Source organism: Crinia signifera, chromosome 2 (genome assembly GCF_055691185.1).
Source record: "Crinia signifera chromosome 2, ASM5569118v1, whole genome shotgun sequence".
NCBI lineage: Eukaryota > Metazoa > Chordata > Amphibia > Anura > Myobatrachidae > Crinia > Crinia signifera.
This window is the reverse complement of record NC_139218.1, coordinates 352,703,451-352,726,302: the sequence shown is the minus strand read 5'-3', so window position 1 is coordinate 352,726,302 and position 22,852 is coordinate 352,703,451.

Below are 22,852 nucleotides of genomic sequence, written 5' to 3'. Positions count from 1 at the left end.
CAACCAGAATAAGGGCCTATCTCCCACCTCATGATAAGGCTCCTGTCTCTCTTCCTCCTGGCAGCTGTGCTCTGGTCAATTGCGATGTTTGAGGGCTCAGACAGTGGCATAAGTGGTCCCAGTTGCACGGAGGCAAGATGATTATTGGTGCCACCCCCCCCCCCCCCCCCCCACACACACACACACACACAACGTTAATCAAAATATATATTGTCTGTTATGAAATATACATTATATACTTTATATACTGTATATACATAGAGAGAGAGAGAGAGAGAGAACACATATATATTTCAGAACTTAGCCACAGAAGCGATTGTGATGGCTTTCAATTAATGGATTTAAACGGGCAGAGGTGAAGAGGTGCCCCCTTGAGTGCAGGAGCCCGGCAGCAGATGACTCCATTGCCTCCCAGAGTTCTGCCTCTGGGCTCAGAGAAGCTGCTCCCACAGGGCATGTGTCCCTTACACTGTTGTGGTGGCAGCTCTATTGACCATTGTATATACCATTGCTATTGTCATCATTTAAGGCACTTGCCAAGAGGAGGGGGGTTCTGTGTTTGCCTATTACCATGCTAAATGTCATATACATTTTTTTGTCAGTCACATTAAAAAACGAATGTACTGGGGGCTGATTCAGACATGAATCAGCTAATTCGGCCCCTTCTCCGATGTTGGGGGACTGCACATAAGTGCTAATGCACTTTTTGTGTACTCAGTTATTCACGTTTAAATACAAGTACAATTACCGGGTGCGATGAGATGCACGCTCTCCCTCGCGCATCCCGTTGCACAGCACAAAAAGTATATGCTGCACGTACTTTATGAACTAGATTGCATTTATTCATTTATTTACAGTTTCTTATATAGCGCAGCAGATTCCGTTGCGCTTTACAATAGTACAGCGGTTCTCAAACTGTGGGTCCTGACCCCAAAGTGGGTCCCGACCACCTCAGCATGGGGTCATGACTCCATGATGCTGACCATCAGACTAATGTGTTTGTTGAGGGGGACAGGGGATAACTCATTAAGTAAACACCCTCTGCTTCCCTCTTCTATCCCCCTTTCCACCTTTTCAATTCATTTTTACCTACTGCCTCCCTGTCACTAAAGCGGTCACTTCACTTCACTGCCCACACATGTGGAGGCCATTCTGTGGTAACTTGCTGGGGTCCTGTAAAAATATTTATTGTCTGACGGGGTCCCAGAGCAAATAGTTTGAGAACCCCTGCACTAGTAGACAGTAGACAGTGAACTAGATGCATCGCAACTAGTTCAAAACGCACGGTGCTTTAACCCATTGCATGTGTTTTGAACTAGATGCGATCTGGTCCATTATACACGGTGCCTACCGCACGTGTATGGGCACTTTAAGAACTAGTTGGCCACCTGTAAGCTAATGATTACACGGCTGGAGCCTGCATACAATAATTTTATATTGCATTTGCCATGTAAGCCGTATGTAAGAGCTCCCCTCAATTTATCAGCTGGAGCAGAGCAAATCAAGCTCGCCGAGTCATACATTGGGATCTTCCTTACTTTTCAGTGCTGATATTTATATATATTACATCTATTTCTAAGGCAGTAAGAGAGGCTTCCTGGTCATTTACAATACATTTCATAATACTATGTTACATATTCGATTGTGGCTACATTGTATTTATTTAAAAAAATGAAAGACACTTTAAAGACGGATACAGTCCTTCTGATGATGGAGAGCAATGTAATGTTAAACACTGCATATACTGTAACTGCACTGTATCGGCAGTGGAAATGTTTGTTTTTTTATATTATAAGTGTTTGTTATTCCAGTTCATAGTTTGGATATTTATTGACACCATTGAACTTATATAGACCATACTTGACTACCTGACCCTCTACTTCAGGGAGAAAATGCTCTGTCCCTGGACTCCCCTGGTAATGTATGATTGCCATCACCTGTGGTGAAACACCTTTACCTAGCTCCCCACAGGTGATGGCAATCATACATTACCAGGGGAGTCCAGGGACAGAGCATTTTCTCCCTGAAGGAGAGGGTCAGGTAGGCAATCCTGATATAAACACATGTGCTGTCTTTGGTTTAACCAGAGGTACGTGAGCTGTGCCATCTCCCAGGGCACAGCGCCATGAGTGGCAGTACCATCTCCACAGCAGCTGATGATCTGGGTATGCACCCTGCAAGCTGCACAACCTCAGTGCTACCCATCCTGTGGCTCCTCTTGTACATGACATCACGTTTGGGGAGGAGGGGGGGGGTGCGGTATTGATTTCTGTTTGGCAGGTGCCCTTTGGAGATATCCGTAGGATCCATCTGCATTTGGACTTGGAGGCCGATTCGGACCCAACTTTTTGCAGCCCTGCGATCAATTACAAATAACATTGTCAATCTCACGTACTGCAGTTGGAAGGCACTTGGCTAAGATTTTGTGCACCTGGGTTATTTAAATATTGACATAGAGACACATACTGGGCAATAAACCAGAGGCAGACCTCTGGGAGGCAATGGAGTCATCTGCTGCTGGGCTCCTGCTCCCAAGGGGGCACCTCTCCTCCCCTGCAAGTTTAAATCCATTAATTGAAAGCCATTGATATCACTTCTATGGCTGAATTTAGAAATGTATATGTGTCTCACTCTATATATATTTTTTTATATTTTATATAAGGGTGTGTGTGTGTGTGTGTGTGTGTGTGTGTGTGTGTGTGTGTGTGTGTGTGTGTGTGTGTGTGTGTGTGTGTGTGTGTGTGTGTGTGTGTGTGTGTGTGTGTGTGTGTGTGTGGCACCAGTATACATCTTGCCTCCGGGAAGCTGGGACGAACTAACGCTACTGCAATAAACTGTTGTTCAAGTACAACAAATAAGATGAATTTCCTTTCTTCCAATCTTAGGACTTTAACTTTACATATCTTGCGTATACAAATCCTGGAAGATTAGGTTCTGAGATATACTGTACTTTTTTTACAGAACAAAAAAAAAAATAGAATATGAATCTACCTCTTCAAAGAAAATGAGGGTCACTCTTTGTCTTACTTAAGAGCCTGTTTTAAAAATCTCAGCACTCTCCTTGCACTGACCTCTCTCTCTTTCGTATATAGGTAATATTGCAACATAATTTGCATTTAGATTATGTTTCTTCTCTAGGACCTCTGCAACTGGCTATATTAAAATTCACAGTCTCATTTCCACTCTAGTTCTTAATTTTAAATGAGATACAAACATTAAACTTTGAAAAGAACCCAGCAGAACTCCTTGGGTGCAAAGTAGCCAGTATTATTAACCCAACACCCTACTCTGTACCTTCTGTTCTCCTTAGAATAAATATATTCCGTGACATCCTCCAGGGTATAACACCCTGGCAGACAAGAACTCAGCAAAGGGTTTTGTATTGAAGTAACATTTATTGTGAAATCATAATTGAAGTGTTTATGACTAACGTTGTGTATCTTGCTTTAATTAAGGATTATTAGCTACAGAACAGTATGTCTGACTTATTGCAATACAGTTGCTGAGCCCTATCCCGGTAACAATAATCATTGATGGCATACTAACTGTGACCAATGAATATTTCAAAATAACATACTGTAGATAGAAAATATTCTTTACTTTCTGGAAAATGTTGATGTGCAAAACTAATTTTTTGCAAATGCTATTATTGTTACTACCAGGGCTATTTTTCTGCAGGCTCCAGCAGGAACTGTGGCCCTTATTCTAGTTCACTCTTTCTGACAAAATATTTCTTAGATGGACAAAACCATGTGCACTGCTGGTGAGGCAGGTGTTACTTGTGCAGAGATAATAAGATTTGGGTGGGGTTTTACACCTGCCTCACCTGCAGTGCACATGGTTTTGTCCATCTAAGAAATCTTTTGTCAGAAAGAGTGAACTAGAATAAGGGCCACAGTTCCTGCTGGAGCCTGCAGAAAAATAGCCCTGGTTACTACCAATTATGTATATAGAGAAGGCATATTGAGCAGCGCTTTAAAGGGAATATTTATCCATATTAGTCCATGTCCCGGAGGAGCTTACAATCAATGTTCCCTACTACACCTACATATGCACACGTATGTACACACTAGGAATTTTTTTTTTTTAGGATCCAATTAAGCGCCATTAAGTTTTTGGATTGTGGGAGGAAATTGGAGCACCCAGTGGAAACCCACGCAAGCATGGGAGAATATCCAGTGACGTAACTATAAATTTTGCTCCCCCCTGCCAAAATGTTTGTGGCACCCTTTATCTTTTACGGGCCCTTATTTTGCCCTAAGCCCAAGTGCTCAGTGTACTTTCTGAATGACTGCAGCCAATCAGTGACAAGCAACCTGTATTGCAGAAACAAGCCAACACCAGGCCGGATGCAAAGCTAAATGCAGTGGGCAGCCAGGCATGGAAGCCGTTTAAGATCAGTGGGTTGGCTGGGACACTACAGATCCACTCACCGAGAGGTGAATATACTGATAATCTTGTTTGCCTTTTTTTCAAACTCGGAATCTTCCTACAGGCAAACACAGGAGTAAAATCATGATTTCAACTGAAAAACACAACAAATCTGCACAGATGTCAATACACCACTGATCCAGCTCGCAATTAATTTCACTAAAAAAACTATGCAAAACAGAACATAATTTGGTATGCAGATACAGTTGCATACAATGTAATGATGTGCGATTTCAGATTGGGAAAAATCTGGACACCTCCAGACACCCCCAATATGAACCTGTGCTCCGAGCATGTTCGGAAATTCCCGCCCAGACTCGGAGGGTGGTTCTCCGGACCTCGTGAGACCCCGCTGTCAGATCTTATGAGATCTGGACCCTTTAAAGGGGCAGGCAGCTGGATGCCATCTTCACTCCAGACTAGGAGAGTGAAGAGGCAGCACATCTTGGCCTGCTTGCCCGCCTGCTGTCCAGCAGTCCAGTCCAGTGATAGTGTGGTGCTGTCTTGTCCAGAGTGCACTGACTCCAGTAGTGCTGTATGGTTCAGTCCAGTGATAGTCCTGGGGAAACAGGAAGAGGTTTAACTGCACTTAAGTAATGAGTGGTCAGGTGTATAATAAACAAAATAAATGTAATAACACTATAGATAGTACTTGATCCTCGGTCTAAAGCGTATGTTGTGTCTCTGTTTCCGGCGGACACAAGTCTACAGCGGTGCAAAGACCTGCTGGTCAGGAGATTGTCATCTGAAGCACATACCTCCCAACTTCCGTCCGGAGGAAATAGGGACACTCGCGAGCGCCCGAAAAGGGGGCGGGGCGTATGCAAATGAGGGTGCGGCTTATGCTAATTAGCCGCAACCTCATTTTCATACGAGAATAGACGCTGTGCGCATGCGCACAGCGTCTATTCTACTAGATTGGGGGGTCTCCCAACTGTCACCCCCCGCAGCGGGACAATGCCTGCCGCGAGTGGGACAGCGGGACAGGACCCGAAAATCGGGACTGTCCCGACGGAATCGTGACAGTTGGGAGGTATGGAAGCATAGTGTGACATGCCAACAGCTACTCCTTAATTTTCTCCCACACCTGTGGCTGCAGAGAAACAGCTCAAATTTCCTACCCTGGACTGAAGGACCTGCCAACGATTGCTGACCACTGCAAACGATTGCTGATCACTGCATACAATGCTGCCACCATTTAATAAATGGTGGAGGATTAATTTGGTGAAAGTGTAAAACCCCACCAGCACTAGGTATGCATAACTGCAGTCACTGTTTATGGTGCATCAAACTTACTTTCCTCCAGCTGGTCATGGGTAAGGCAAAGGTACCAGGGGGTCCCCTGAATAATCAGGAGTTTAAGTACAGTTGCATTGTGGGAGTGGACTACAGGTGTCAGTGCAGCACAGAAAGAATTGGGCGCCAGTCCATCTCATAAAACAACATAAACAGTTTATTGAACATATAGCAGGGATATAGCGGGGAAAACTTCTGAACACTCTCCTCCAGAACACAGCATAATGGTTACATTAGATCACTTATCACGCCATCTCCTCCAGCACATTAATCGCATTGGTTACAGTACATCAGGGTACCTCCTCCAGCACACAGCATAATGGTTACATTAGATCACTTATCACGCCATCTCCTCCAGCACATTAATCGCATTGGTTACAGTACATCAGGGTACCTCCTCCAGCACACAGCATAATGGTTACATTAGATCACTTATCACGCCATCTCCTCCAGCACATTAATCGCATTGGTTACAGTACATCAGGGCACCTCCTCCAGCACACAGCATAATGGTTACATTAGATCACTTATCACGCCAACGCCTCCAGCACATTAATCGCATTGGTTACAGTGCATCAGGGTACCTCCTCCAGCACATCAGTTAATTGCAGCGGCATAAATTTGGTGAACAGCAGTACATACCAGGGCATCCTGGGACCAGTAGTGCTACACATCACAGGTTAATGTCTCTCTCATTCATAACAAGGACTCTTGTCAATGGGGGGGCTACTAAGCATGCCGCATGGCTTCGACCACTCACCCAGATACGTCCTCTCACACCTGGCACTCTTCTAGGGCACCTCTACAGGTGGGCATCACCCTCTCACTGGACTCTGAGTACTGCTGCTCTCACACTGCGATCTCTCTCTGGGGTGAATTTATGAAGCTTGGAGAAGTGTTATCTATCCCCATAAAGAACGTTATGAGCAAGGTGATAATGGTTCAGCCAATCAGCTACAATATGTAAATTGACAGGTAAGAGCTGATTGGCTGAACCATTATCACCTTGCTCATAACGTTCTTTATGGGGATAGATAACACTTCTCCAAGCTTCATAAATTCACCCCTCTGTCAGGTGCCTTCCTGGGACTGGCAGCACTCCCCACATGTGCTGTGGGGGGCTGCATTCTCCTCATGTTTCTCTGCAGAAAATGGGCTCTATTCACAGCAACCCACATGTGCTGCTGCTCTCTCCATAGAAGGGGTGCAACTCATGGCTGCTGTTTCCAAAGCTGGAGACCATGGAAATGACAGCAGGCTGTTCCATGGTCCCAGCAACATGCTTGCACCTTCTCCTTACTATCACTCCAGACCTCTGCTGAATCTGCTGCTTTTCTAACTTTCAATTCCTGTCTTCCCCCTCTGAATGAGGCTTGCATGTGAACATTGCTTGGGCTCCAAAACTCCCAATCAGTGCACAGGAAATAGCCCTAGCTATACATGATAAAACTAGTTATTAACTCTTGCAGTACCAGGGTATTACAAAAGCATCAGGCACCGTAAAAACCCTGATAAACTTCTGAGTTGAGCAGAAACCCCATCACACGTTTACAAACGTGTACTAAAAAGGAAACAATTATATTTTACACAACATCATTGGCAGATATTAAACAAACATTTTTCAAAATTGGATCCGAGTGTGATTTTCAAACACTTTGACCCTTATTCAGATCTCATCGCAGTACAAATTTGTTCTCAAAATGGGCAAAACCATGTGCCCTCCAGGTGGGGCAGATTTAACATGTGCAGAGAGAGTTAGATTTGGGTGAGTTATTTTGTTTCTGTGCAGGGTAAATACTGACTGCATTATTTTTACACTGCAATTTAGATTTCAGTTTCAAAACACCCCACCCAAATGTAACTCTCTCTGCACATGTTACATCTGCCCCACCTGCAGTGCACATGGTTTTGCCCATTTTGAGAACAAATTTGGGTACTTGTGAGTTATCTGGGCGTCCGATTTTTTGATTGTATGCCTTAAGTTAAGGCATACAATCAGATGCGATGCGATGCGATATCGCATCGCATCGCATCGCATGCGACCATCGGATGCGATGACCCGATTTTTCCATAGGAATCAATGTTAAAATGGACTGAGTCCATTTTAACATGGAATTCAATGGGAAAAAGGGGTCCTTTTCATACCCCTACTATCCAAGTGGGCATGGAGTTGGATATAAACCTGTGGCGAGCGTAGCGAGCCACCGAGCCCGAAGCGTGGCGAGCGAAGCGAGCCCCGCGAGGGGACGGTATTCCGTGTCCCCTCCCGGGGCTCGCTACGCTCGCCACGCTTCGGGCTCGGTGGCTCGCTACGCTCGCCACAGGTTTATATCCAACTCCATGCCCACTTGGATAGTAGGGGTATGAAAAGGACCCCTTTTTCCCATTGAATTCCATGTTAAAATGGACTCAGTCCATTTTAACATTGATTCCTATGGAAAAATCGGGTCATCGCATCGCATCGCATCCGATGGTCGCATGCGATGCGATGCGATGTCCCGATCCGACCCGATTTAAAAATCGGACGCCCGGATAACTCACAAGTACCCAAATTTGTACTGCGATCAGATCTGAATAATGGCCTTTATTTCCTCCTTTTGAGCACATTGTGTGTATATATGTCTGTATGTAAAAGTTTTTAACTTCTATTTTTCGCTGCAAATCACAATTTCCACATAGTAAATTTGGGAATATTAATGATAAAGTAATAAAGGTTATATTTTAAGATTCCTTTCTTTTCAGTGCGCTCCCCACACAACAGTCCCTTTTTTCTCTTGCTTCAAAAATATTGTATACCCGACTGTTGGGAACAGCACCCCCTTCGTTGATCAAATGATTTGGGGCTCCTCCTGAAATATCATAGTTATTTGGTGTGCAGATGTGCAAAAAAGCTCCCTAGTGGAGCAAATACTATTACAAAAGCATGAAAGTAGACATGTCAAAAAGTCTGTACCTGTACTGGCAGTTTGGAAGCCCCTGTACAAACTGGCTCTATTTTACATGAGCTTTCCCCCTTCCAGTGTGTACTCCGAAATTTAGTGCAACCGGGAACCTTATTAGCTAGAGGCGTAGGAGGTTGCTTCCGCAAAATATGGAGCTGATGTTCATGAAAATGAATGATCAATTCTTCAGCAAGGACCAGCAATTGCCTCCAGAGACGAAAGAGGGACCTGTATTGATGGATTCTAGGGGGGACGAATTGATAACCTGTGAGGATGAGAATGTACGTACTGAAGGGGGTGAGGAATCGGAGAATGAGGATGACATCTTGCCTCTGTAGAGCCGGGTTGTACAGGGAGAGATGATTTGCTTCTTTTTTTGTGGGGGCCCAAACAAAGCAATCATTTCAGCCACAGTTGTGTGGCAGAACCTGCCTCTGAAATGATTGTCTGTAAAGACAGTATGCATGTCCTATTTACTCAACATAAGGGTGGGTGGGAAGGCCCAAGGACAATTCCATCTGGGCCCAAGGACAATTCCATATTGTACCTTTTATTTTTTTGCCATTATATGCTCTTTTGGGGCATAGTTTTTCAAACTGTCATTCTGGCTGCCGCTGCAGTGCCACTCCTAGATGGGCCACATGTTTGTGCCGCCCACTTGTGTCGCTTAGCATAGTTATTAAGCTACATTGGTGCAACCTATTGGCCTAAAAACAACGGGTGCCTGACGGCTCCCCGACAGTCGGGATTCCGGCAGTCAGTATGTCGGAATCCCGACTGCTCCCTTGTAGGGGTCCACGACCCCCATAGAGGGAGAATAAAATATTTGGCGAGCGCAGCTCGCCACCATGCCACCATGCCCGCCGCGCGGCACAGTGCGCAGCGAGCCCACAAGGGGCTTCATTGCGCTCCCCCTGCCGTGCAGTCGGGATTCCGACGTCTGAGTAATGACTGTCGGAATCCCGATTGTCGGTCAAATATACCACACCCAAAACAACATTGGCCCTTATTCTGATTGACGCGGACTTTACCGCATTCTTACGGATCGCGTCTTTTCGCCGTCTGCGCATGCGTGGAGAACGCAACGCGCATGTGCCACGCCTAGACTCCGTACCAGTTCGGCAAAATCCCGTCCAAAACTGTTGGCCGCAATCAGTCGGGAAATATGGGCGTATTATGGGCGTCATGCGGAATGGCACATGGGCGTAGTTTCAAAGTGGGCAAAACGGGGCGGAAACATGGGCGGACACGGGGGAGTACACTTATGTTGGGGGGCGTACATTCGGAAACCACTCCGAATGCACGCGATCAAAAAGGCCAGAAATGTGCGGTGTCCACAAGTGTACTATTGCTTTGCGGACACCACTCGTTCATGCGGTAGGCGAACGTACGCCTAATGACTACAACCATTAACACCTGAACCCAATAGAATCTACTCCTTTACTCATTACTCACTAATAGGACGCTTGTCAGTGCTTTAATTGAAACCATTGCTGCTTCAAGGAACCCGTACTAAACACCCACAGGATCCATGAGGATAGGTAATTGAATAAGTGGGTCATGTGATGTATAGCAGAAGATACTTCATAGTGGGTTGTTTGGCGTAAATACTCCGCTTACGTGCGGTAGCACCGCTTGGCTCCCGTTCGGATGCGGTATTCCCGAGCATACTCTGTAATACTCTGTAATACCGTGCAGAATCGGAGTGTTTCTCCCGCACACGCATGGTTTGTATGTCGTCCGTAAACACGCCCTGTTCTTAAAGAGTGAGTCCGTCCGAATGCGGAGGACACGTGGGCGTTTCTACGGACGATGGCCGCACGCGGCAAAACACCGTGGCGTGCGGACCGCACCGTAAGAATGCGGGAATATCCGCACCGATCAGAATAAGGGCCATTGTGAGGTTTGAGGAGGTGTTCAGGATAGACTGGAAATGAGTTGAAATTAATCAGAATCAGCTTTATTGGCCAGGTATACTTCCGTATACTAGGAATTTGTTTTCGGTTTGCTGTGCAGCAGCCAGGTGGGTAACAAGTAAACAGCATACAGTATAAACAATAAACAATATAAACAGGTGGGGGAACATGTACAGTCATATAGAAAGTTATTCCTAGGGGACACCATGTTAGATTATGTGCAAAGGGTTAAGGCGTGACTAGACAGTGAGGTGTTTATGAGTTCACGTGTCAACAGGTGAACCGCTTGAGGAAAGAAACTTTTTAGGCTTCTGGCAAGTGACATTCTAACAGGAGGAGTACCAGGACTGCAGACATGAAGCTCTGCTGATCCTGGCGGGCCGGCCGGCATCAACAGATTTGGCGGCGGCCATAACAATAGCCCCCACAGACCCTGCGGCGCCCAAATCTGCCTAGCACCTCCAAGCCACTGTGTGGTCTGCGGAGCTATAGTTATGCCAGTGAGTCAAATTAAGTCAGATCGACTTAGAAAATTGCCTCTTGTGTAGGCCCCATAAGACTTTCTAACTCGGCTCTCATTACTGCTGCTGTTATGCTATATGATGCATTACAGTTGGCCTAATAAATCTGACACTGTACTCTAGAAATACCAAGAGAAGTCGGATTCGATTTGAATTCAGAGTGTTAAAGATACCTGCCATTACATTGGCTGAGTTCTGGAAAAAGTAAGAAATTCTAACATAAAACTTATTCTGACATTTTCCTGTCCTCTAAAATCATCTCCATTTACATTCCGGCCAAAAATGAGTAAGGCATACATCCTTTGCTCAGAAATGAGTAAGGCATACATGAAAAATAATACTATATAGTGAAGTGACTTAAGGTATCCCTACACTACAGTACTTGCAATTTGGTCACTTTTTATGTGATTGTATCGATAAATCACATGAAAAACATCCAAATCACATGTTGTTCACATCAGGTTCGATGCGATGTGTGGTCCAGTGCACATTGCTTCGGAGCCTGAAGATCACAATTGCTGCATGATAGATTTATGGAGTCTCAGCAGGCTTGGCTGGTGCAAAATGACTGCATATGGAGTATCGTATGCAGTCCTAGAACTGCCCATTGACCAGTGGGGGGGTGCGAGTGACCAGCCGGGGGGGGGGGGTTGGGGCTAGTATTGACCAGCTGGGGGGATCCTGCAGTGCAGTGCTAGTGAACCGGGGGGGGGCGAGGTGGTGCCGCTGCTTACCTTACCAGGTGATGACGCCATCCAGAAGCGACCGGCGGCCATCGTCAAACTGCTCAAAGCCGTGGCCATATTTAGTGTATGCAGGACAGCCGGGCAGAGGCCCGGGGGGGGGGGGAGGGAGCGGCCCGGACATTGGAGGTTTAGTAGGAATTTTGGTCTGGCCCACTGGGAAATCGCCCGGTTCCCGGCGGCCCAATCCGCCTCTGATAAGGGAGGAGAAGTGAGCCAGAGGAGAAGTGGCCCATGGTAACCAATCAGCTGCTCTGTATTGTTTTATATTATGCAAATTATAGATGTTACTTCAGTGCTGATTAGTTGCCGTGAGCCACTTCTCCTCTGGCTCACTTCTCCATTATCACTGCTTCATGCATCTACCCCTTTATGTGTTACTAAAAAGAAGCAGTGCAGATTCTCATAAATGAGCCTTATTATGGGCTACAGTTAGCGTCCTTTGGAATGTACAAGATATGGTGTTAGTAGACTTGTATAAAAGCTATTACTGTGTATTACATTACAGAAGGTGGAATACATTTCTTGAATTAGTAATGAGTAAATTGATTTTGAATTGTTTTTAAAAATGGCAAATTCACCTGGTGATTTAAAACGACTTGATTTATTGCAAATCAGTGGCACTGGCCAATCAAGCATTAACCAGCAATTTATTTCCCATCAAAATGATAATATTTATTTTGCATTTGAAATTGCTGGTTTCAAGGGCATGTTACCATGGAAAAAAGGTCTAAGAGGATTTATCTATATTTCAGAATTTCTATAACAAAAATCTACAATTTGAGCAAATGTATACTTTTTATATCCAAGATAGATAGATAGATAGATAGATAGAAAGTGGCTATATGGATTAATGTTGATCTTATCCGCAGGAACTATTACTGTCACTGTCTTTACAAAAACAGATGGCAGCTGGTAATTGTATTATGCCCATAACCATCCACAGAAGCTCTTCTATAAGACAAATCACTAGGGTTTAATTTGGCATTTTCACTTACAATGAATGTAAATGGAATTGATAGTTTTTAGGCAAATACAATTTTCATACCACAGTCCTCTTGCTACACTCCTACCTGTGCTGCCAATGAAAATACTTTGGCAAAGAGATCATCTGGAATACGTATTATAGGCACTGACTTAACAGAAGGCTCATCAATATTGATTATAAATGAGATGCAGATATTTGACACAATATTTGCCTTAAGGCATAAGGGATAATCTTTACAGAAATGTCGACTCATTTTAAGCAACTGAAGAACAAACAATAAAGGGAAATGTAACACGCTAAAATTGTATATTTCCATGTAATTGAATTTATTTTTATGGAAGCTACATAAATAAAAATGACTATTAATAAAGTTAAGTAGGTTTGGGAGAGCATACTAGTGTTCACTAGGGGTGTGCACCGGCCACTTTTCATGTTTTGGGTCTGTATCTCCGGTGGTGTTTTGGGTCTGGGTCTTTTCCAAAACACCCCCCCCCCCCTTCTGTGTTTCGTGTTTTGTATTTTGTGTTTTGGATCTGTATTTTTTTTTTTAAACATAAAAAAACAATAAAAATGCAGAATTTGTTTTTTTTTTTGCTCCTACACTATTATTAACCTCAATAACATTAATTTCCACTCCTTTCAAGTCTATCCTGAACACGTCACACCTCACAATGTTATTTTTAGGCAAAATGGTTGCACCGAGGTAGATGGATGACTATGCTAAGCGACACAAATGGGCGACACAAACACTGGACTGATACAGCACACTTAGTAGCACCCCATGACTGATATGGCACACTTTTCAGCACCCCAGGAATTATACGGAAGACCTGGCTTACCCCAGGAATTATACTGCACAGATGACCTGATGCAGCACACATGGCAGCACACATGGAATTATATGGCACAGATGGCAGCACCCCTGGACTGATACAGCACACATGGCGGCACACGTGGAATTATACACTACAGCACACATGGCAGCACTCCTGTAGCTTTAATTAAAAAAAAAATGCAGCTCCCCTGGACTAACAGCACCCCATGAATTATATGGTACACTTGGCTCACCCCTGGGATTATACAGTGCACATGGCGGTACCCCTGGACTGTAACGAATTGTAGGAATTATACTGCACACATAGAAAGAAGAAGGTGAACCTCGAAGCCAATTAAAGCTGCTGTATGAGGGAGGGTGTAAGTCTCCCCGTGTAGAATATAGAGCAAAAAAAGGGGGGTTATATATACTGCACACATGTGACACGAAAACGAAAACCATTTTTATTCCTTTAATTAAAAAAGGACAGCTCCCCTGGGCTGATATGGCACACTTAGCAGCACCCCATGAATTATATGGCACACATGGGGCACCCCTAGATTTATACGTCATATGGCAGCACCCCTGGAATGCCATATGATGTATATATGCCACAAACAACACTCCTGGAGTTATATGGCACACACGGGCACCCCTGGAATTATATACAACAAATGGGGCGCCCCTGGAATTATACACGATACATGTGGCACCCCTGGACTGGTACGGCATACTGGGCAGCACAGGAGTAAAATAAACAACTGTTTTTTTTATTTTATTTTTTTCAAACACACAGCAATCCCATTTATTAGCCCACAGCCCCCTAGTAGTGCCCCCATAAAAGTACCCTCTTAGTGTTTCCCCCTTAATCATTGTCCCCCATAGTATTTTCCCAATTAGTAGCTGTTCCCATAGTAGTTTCCCCCTTAGTAGCTGTCCCCCATAGTAGTTTCCCCCATAGTATTTCCCCCCTTAGCATACCTCCCAACTTGTGCATGTGCACAGCGTCTATTCTATTCAGGTTGGGGGGACTCCCAACTGCCCCCCTACCACGGGACACCGGTGGCCCCGGGTGGGACGTGGGACGCAGGAACGTCTTTCCTGCGGAAATAGGGACAGTTAGGATGTATGCCTTAGCAATTGTCCTCCATACACAGTAGTTTCCACAATAGTATTTGTCCCACTTAGGTGTTCCCCATAGTAGAAGCCCCCTCTCAAACTCTATCAGCCTCCATTAAAGCCCCAATGTAGCAGACAGCACGGGACATGTCAATGCTGTCTGCACTGAAGTGTGGAAATCAAGATGGCTACACACAGGGCTATGTCAGGGCATTGTCTAAGCAATCTCAGCTTTTAGAAAATACCCCTACATCGATCCGTGTGAAGGGGTCATAGCGATAACAATGCCTGGCGCATCACTATTGCCCAACGATTAATATCCAGCATGCTGGATTTTAATCTCTTAATCAACTGTCATGGCCAGTGTTTTCCACCTGACAGATCGCTCAGTACACAGCACTGACACATCTCTGTGTGCAGACGTGCTAGTTTTTTATATATATTTCTTCCTCAAATTCAGAGGTTATATTTTATAATGTATTGGGACAGCTATATTTCTACTTTCTATTCTGTCTATTCCCAAGACACCAATGGGGAAATGTAATAGGGACCTGGTTAGCCAGAGATGTTAATATCAGAAGTTTTTTAAACAGGTGACTTAAGGTCCATACACACTGGGTGATTTTGCCCGGCGTATATGGAAAGCGATGATGGGGAATATCGCTGGGCTGAAAATCGGTCAGTGCATACACATTGAGCGATTTTCACCCGTCAAAGTGATTTTCCCGGGGGGTGGAAGTCTTTCCATGCTATGGAAAGCCGTCCACCTTATTGCTCATCTGCTGGTAATACTGCTCATTGCTGCACTCTACACACTGGGCAGCTGTTCTACTCAGACGATATTGCTCATGCACCGGACCCGGGAACGTGATTAAGCTTTCGGGGTCTGCTGCAAAGGCTCATGGCAGTAAGTATGAAGTTACTGCACATGCCCCGTACAGGGGACTGGCGGCTGGGACCGGCAGCAGCGGGGAGCACATCGGCGGCGGCAGCGGAGGGGGGGCTGCATCATGGCAGCCCTCCTCCTCCGCAAAGTAAGAGCCACCACTGGAAATAACGTTAGTATTTTGTAATACTGTAAGAACCTGTCGTATAAGTATTTTTAAAAAAATATGAATTGATACGCCTTGAATTTTACATTACTTCAATGTAATTTTGACCTTTAGGGGGACATTTACCAAAATGGATTCGTAGAAAAAAGGTGTATTCGTAGGCAGAAATACACCTTTTTTTTACGAATTTGTATTTTCGGGATTTACAATCCCAAAAATACAAAAATTCGTAGTCCTAAAGATGGAACATTCGTATTTGTATTTACAAATACGAATGTCTACACCATCGATAGAATACGACAGAAATCACCATTCAAAAGAATGGTGGTTTCTGATTTACTAAGCAGCCGTACTGATAATACGGCTGCTTAGTGGTGTAAAACACCCACGCAAATACGACAGGAAAATAGAACACCATTTTCATGTCGTATTTGCGTTTTAGCCTGCACGGATCAGTCAGATCCGTGCAGGCTACAGTGTAAAAAAATAGAAAAATTAAATAAATAAAAAAAAAACCGGCGTGGGGTCCCCCCCACAGCCGAAACCAGCACCAGGCTGACAGAGGCTGGAGCCGGTAATTAAAAATCAGGGAACCCGACAAATAGGGGCTCCCTGATTTTTAACAACCAGCCCCAGGCTCCTGCTCTGGGGCTGGTTCCCAAAATACGGGGGACAAAATGACTAGGGGTCCCCCGTATTTTAAGAACCAGCCCCAGGCAAAACCAGCCGGCAGGCTAATGCCACAGCCGGGGGGAGACTTTTTATGCAAGTCCCCCCGGCCAAAGCATTAACCCTACCGACCAGTCAGCCTGGCCAGGGGCCCTGGGGGAGTGGGGACCCCCCCAATAAAGGGGTCCCCCCCCTCCAGGACTTACCTGACCAGGCTGAAGCCTGGTGCTGTCCCCGGTGACCCTGGGCTGTGGTCACCGGGCTGATCTTGGTGTCAAAAATAGAATAAAAACCATTGTCTTTTACTGGTGAACTATGAGTCCCAGCAAGCCTCCCCCGCAAGCTGGGACTTGGAGAACCACAAGTCCCAGCCTGCGGGGCATTAAAGGGCCCGCTGGGTCTTGTAGTGCCACAGTAAAAGAAAGAGTTAAATAAACACACTGACACACGTGAAAAATAAAAGTTTAATACATACATAACACACACACTGATACTTACCTTTCTTGATCCCGTAGGTAGCCCTGGTCCTGATGTCCTGTGTCGTCCATGTCGGCTGTCTGCGTCGTCCTCCAGGTCCATGTCGACGGTCCGTGTCGTCCTCCAGGTCCATGGCGGTGTCCGGGTCCGAAGAAATCCATGTTGGAGCTGTGGAAGGAAATCCTACTCACCTGGTCCTGCGCTGAAGAAGTCTTCTCTTGATCCGACGTAGTCCAGGTAATCTTCCTGCTGTCGCCGGTCCCCGCTGTCTGCGCTGTCCGTGCATCGCGCTGAGGAGAGATGCTGAAGTTTCATATTCGCCGCCTCTCCTCAGACTGAATTCTATTGGCCGCCTAGCAGGCCAATCAGGAGCCGAGAAAGTCGGCTCCTGATTGGCCTGCTAGGCGGCCAATAGAATTCAGTCTGAGGAGAGGCGGCGAATATGAAACTTCAGCATCTCTCCTCAGCGCGATGCACGGACAGCGCAGACAGCGGGGACCGGCGACAGCAGGAAGATTACCTGGACTACGTCGGATCAAGAGAAGACTTCTTCAGCGCAGGACCAGGTGAGTAGGATTTCCTTCCACAGCTCCAACATGGATTTCTTCGGACCCGGACACCGCCATGGACCTGGAGGACGACACGGACCGTCGACATGGACCTGGAGGACGACGCAGACAGCCGACATGGACGACACAGGACATCAGGACCAGGGCTACCTACGGGATCAAGAAAGGTAAGTATCAGTGTGTGTGTTATGTATGTATTAAACTTTTATTTTTCACGTGTGTCAGTGTGTTTATTTAACTCTTTCTTTTACTGTGGCACTACAAGACCCAGCGGGCCCTTTAATGCCCCGCAGGCTGGGACTTGTGGTTCTCCAAGTCCCAGCTTGCGGGGGAGGCTTGCTGGGACTCATAGTTCACCAGTAAAAGACAATGGTTTTTATTCTATTTTTGACACCAAGATCAGCCCGGTGACCACAGCCCAGGGTCACCGGGGACAGCACCAGGCTTCAGCCTGGTCAGGTAAGTCCTGGAGGGGGGGGACCCCTTTATTGGGGGGGTCCCCACTCCCCCAGGGCCCCTGGCCAGGCTGACTGGTCGGTAGGGTTAATGCTTTGGCCGGGGGGACTTGCATAAAAAGTCTCCCCCCGGCTGTGGCATTAGCCTGCCGGCTGGTTTTGCCTGGGGCTGGTTCTTAAAATACGGGGGACCCCTAGTCATTTTGTCCCCCGTATTTTGGGAACCAGCCCCAGAGCAGGAGCCTGGGGCTGGTTGTTAAAAATCAGGGAGCCCCTATTTGTCGGGTTCCCTGATTTTTAATTACCGGCTCCAGCCTCTGTCAGCCTGGTGCTGGTTTCGGCTGTGGGGGGGACCCCACGCCGGTTTTTTTTTAATTTATTTATTTTTCTATTTTTTTTTACACATTGCAGCCTGCACGGATCTGACTGATCCGTGCAGACTGCTAGAAATAATTCGTATTAGCAGCCGTATATACGGCCGCTAATACGAATTGTTACACCATCGGAGGGTTACAAAGCAGTCGTATATGACTGCTTTGTAAATCCCCCTCCGGAACACGACTTTGCATACGACTTAAACAGTCGTATGCAGTCGTAGGGAAAATACCAATACGAAAAACTAGGTTTTTCATATTGGTAAATTTCCCCCATACTATCAAGTTGTATTTCAAAATACGAACGTATAATAGGCATATTCTAGTACAACATGAATACAGAAATTTTGTCTTTCAATGCGCTTCACCTATGGGTTACAGCTATTAGAAACACAGAGGAACTTTCACCAAAAGTACCAACATAAAGGCCCTTATTCTGATTGACGCGTACTTTCCCGCATACTTTCGGATCGCGTCTTTACGGCGTCTGCGCATGCGTGGAGAACGCAACGCGCATGTGCCACGCCTTGACTCCGTACCTGTTCGGGCAAATCCCGTACAAAACTGTTCACCGCAATCATTCGGGAAATATGGGCGTATTATGGGCGTCATGCGGAATGACACATGGGCGTAGTTTCAAAGTGGGCAAAACGGGGCGGAAACATGGGCGGACACGGGGGAGTACACTTATGTTGGGGGGCGTGCATTCGGATACCACTCCGAATGCACGCGAACAAAAAGGGAAGAAATGTGCGGTGTCCAAAAGGCTACTATTGCTTTGCGGACACCACTCGTTCCTGCGGTAGGCGAACGGACCGCCTAATGACTACAAGCATTAACACCTGAACCCAATAGAATCGACTCCTTTACTCATTACTCACTAATAGGACGCTTGTCAGTGCTTTAATTGAAAACATTGCTGCTTCAAGGAAACCTTACTAATCACCCACATATGCTGTACTTGTAACACACTTTAAACCTGCTAACAATGGACATGACTGAATATTAATACTAGCAATACACATGTGTATTCGACATGTACTAATGAAACCACACAATTTTTGTAAAGTAAATAAATTTATTTATATACATTTCACAGTCAATGCCACTGTGATGCAATGACCAAAAAATAAAATAACCCAAAAAAAAAAACCATGGCAGGAATGTACCAAAATAAATTATAATACAAAACAAATATAATTGCACACAGATGGACTCCAGCACCTCCTATGTGCCACTGCACATGCAGCCAGTGGGAAATGAGGAGGCTGCTGGCCCTTCTACAGCAGGGCAACCTGCACCTGACCATTCTACAGCAGGCCAACCTGCACCTGGCCCTTCTGCAGCAGGGCAACCTGCAGCTGCCTCATATGCACCATCAGCAGAATCATTTGGAACACAACCGGGGACTTAGCAACATCACTTCAAGTACAGCTGACAGTAATGGCAGGCAAAAGAGGGCAACAGGGGAACCAAAAAGGACATTTGAAGCAAGGGCTCATCTGGTTACCCTCAGCACGTGATTGGACACAAGAAGCTGACACACACAGCACAATGGAAGAGTTGGGATGACATAACGGTGGAGATTAATGCAGCCACAAGTTCATTTGCGACCACGTTTGGCCTTGGTAGGCTCCTTGGCCTGTGCAGCAGCTCTTCGGCCACGGACAGATGCTGGGACAGGTGGAGCAGATGCTGGTGAGGGGTTGGCTGGTCTACCCCTCCTGCCAGCAGGGAGTGTTGCTGGTGGTAATGCACCAGAAACGGATGACATTAGGACCCTGTTGCTGTTAACTAGCTCCACCATAAGCTCATTATGGTGGAGGAGGAGATCATTTTGGCGGGTGGCTTGCTCGGCCAGCACCTGAGCACTTGCAGCCATGGCCTGATGCGCCTCAGCCATGGCCTGCATGCTCCCAGCGATGGCCTGCTGGGTGCTGACCAAGCTCGCTATGATCTCCTCGGTCCTACGCATCCGTTCTGATGCCAACTCTCCCTGCTGGTTTATGTCCCCAAGCATCTGTGCCAAGGTGGCAAAATCGGCTTGGGCCGATGGCTGCTGCTGCACAGGCCTACCACTGGGGCCAGGTGGCACGGACTCCTCCACCTCCTGAGCAGAGTCGTCACCAAGCAGTGGGGTGTCTGTGGAAAATGATAAACACAATTAGGACACATTCTACGATAATTACTTGCACAAGCTTATGGCATGACAAATATTTACCTTCAATAAAAGACGCAAACACTTCAGCTGGGGCCTCGCTATCCATCGTGCTCACCCCCCTGACCTCCTCAACTGATACACAGCTCTCGGCCATCAACTCCAGGGGGGTGAACTCTAGCCCTGATGGCATGGGCCCGGCCCCAGATCTCTGGCTGTGTTCCCACCGCTTGGTCATCTTCCTCTTCAGGTTGGTTTTGAAGTCCTGCCACCTGCAATGTAAGTTCACATATTAATACATGTCACTCCAGATGTTTGCTGTTGCAGCCATTGCTCTGTGCTCCATATTACGACATGTGCTTAATGTCAAAAAGATAACATTACATGCAACTATGATATCAACCGTTACAATACACATTCACAATCACCCTACTCTAACTCACAACTAAATAACATGTCAATAATGTCTGTGTATCGTAACAACCTCACCGGCCATTTGCAAAATCCATCTAAGCATGAATTCAATCCTTACTTGTCTATTACTGGGCACATGTATCACAAAACAACTTGCCTCTTCTTGACATGGTCCGCCTCACGAACTTGTGGCGCAACTTCATTAATCTCTGCCGTTATGTCTTCCCAAATCTTCCATCTGCGTGTGTGTGTCAGCCTCTCCGATGGACACTCAATCCAATCACGTGCTCGGGGAACCAGGATGGCAAGCTCCTGTGCTTCATATGCCTTATTTCTTGTACTTGGTTCCTCTGTTGCCCTCGTTCTCCCCTTGCCACGCCCACGCCTACTGGCACGTGTCGCTGTACTTGAAGTGCTGGCCATGGTACTATCTTGTGAAGTCCCCGGTTGTGTTCCAAATGATTCTGCTGATGGTGCATATGAGCCAGCTGCAGGTTGCCCTGCTGCAGAAGGGCCAGGTGCAGGTTGCCCTGCTGTAGAATGGTCAGGTGCAGGTTGCCCTGCTGTAGAAGGGCCAGCAGCCTCCTCATTTCCCACTGGCCGCATGTGCAGTGGCACATAGGAGGTGCTGGAGTCCATGTGGTCAAATAGTTGCTGCAGCTCCTGGTCCACCTCTGATTGTGATCCAGACATGTTAGCAACAACATTGTCACATTCTAATACACCTTTATATACTGTTTGTGTATCCTGTTTGGCGGACATCAGCGGCAGCTGCGTTCCGTGCGCGAGCGTACGTCGCTGTTTTTTCGCGCCGCATACGTGGCGGAAATTCCATTGTGTAAAACCTGGCGAAACTTCGACATGAAATACTGGTCACCAATTCTAACATTGCATAGAATCTTCTGATACACCTGTGACTATCGCACAATACACATGCTATTTGCTAGCATGACATGACATTTGGTTCATGACTACTGTGGTATTGTGGAGTTTGATTGCAAGCTAAAAGTAGCCCAATCCCTTAGAAAATCCAGGCCACAAGTCATGCAATACTCATCACTACTGTTATAGACCACACATGTGAGAGGCCTATAAATAGTGAGTTGCTGCTAGAATCATTTGTCTCCAGATCTGGACTTGTCAGGGTCTAAGGTAAGCTCTTCCATGGTCCTTGTAGATATGATATCCATTAACAATGTAAGTGTATGAATGTATGCACCATTGCCTCACTGACTACAGATTGTTGGGCCAGCAAAGTCTTTGTAGCATTATTGCAACATGTCACATGTTCACTATTTCACTCACAGGTCTTAAACCTGTGTGTGTTCATCTATTGCAGGACAACATGTCCCAGCAATAGCTGAAATGTCTCATAGTACATGATGTCGGCAACAAATGCAGACACCTTTGATACTCAAGTAGTGTTTAGTAGTTGGATGTTGTAAGCATCTGTGTGTTTAGGACGGTGTGTATTGAGTTCATATTATTGTTACATCATTATAGAGTCAAATGGATCTTCGCGATTTGACGGGGCGCCCATCTATTGTACGTATTGAAGGCTACAAATCTATTTGTAGTCGGATATGGCCATTATGTGCATAGGTGCATCAGTATTTATGTTCATTTCTTTATAGGTTGCTGAAGCAATGATGGCGTACATGGAAAGGAGGCTAAGGGCACTTGCGGCTCTCCCCACTCGTCGGCCAAGGAGGCCAGGACGTGCTAGAATCTATCGCACACGGGTGACTCTGTTTGCTATGCCCGATGATGAGGTACTTACTAGGTACTGGTTACCGCCACATGTAATTCTGGATCTGCTCTCGTTAATTGAGAGTGATCTGGAACCTCTACACGGGATCACGACAGCAATTCCGCCTCACACACAGCTGCTGGCGGTGTTGCATTTCTGCGCCT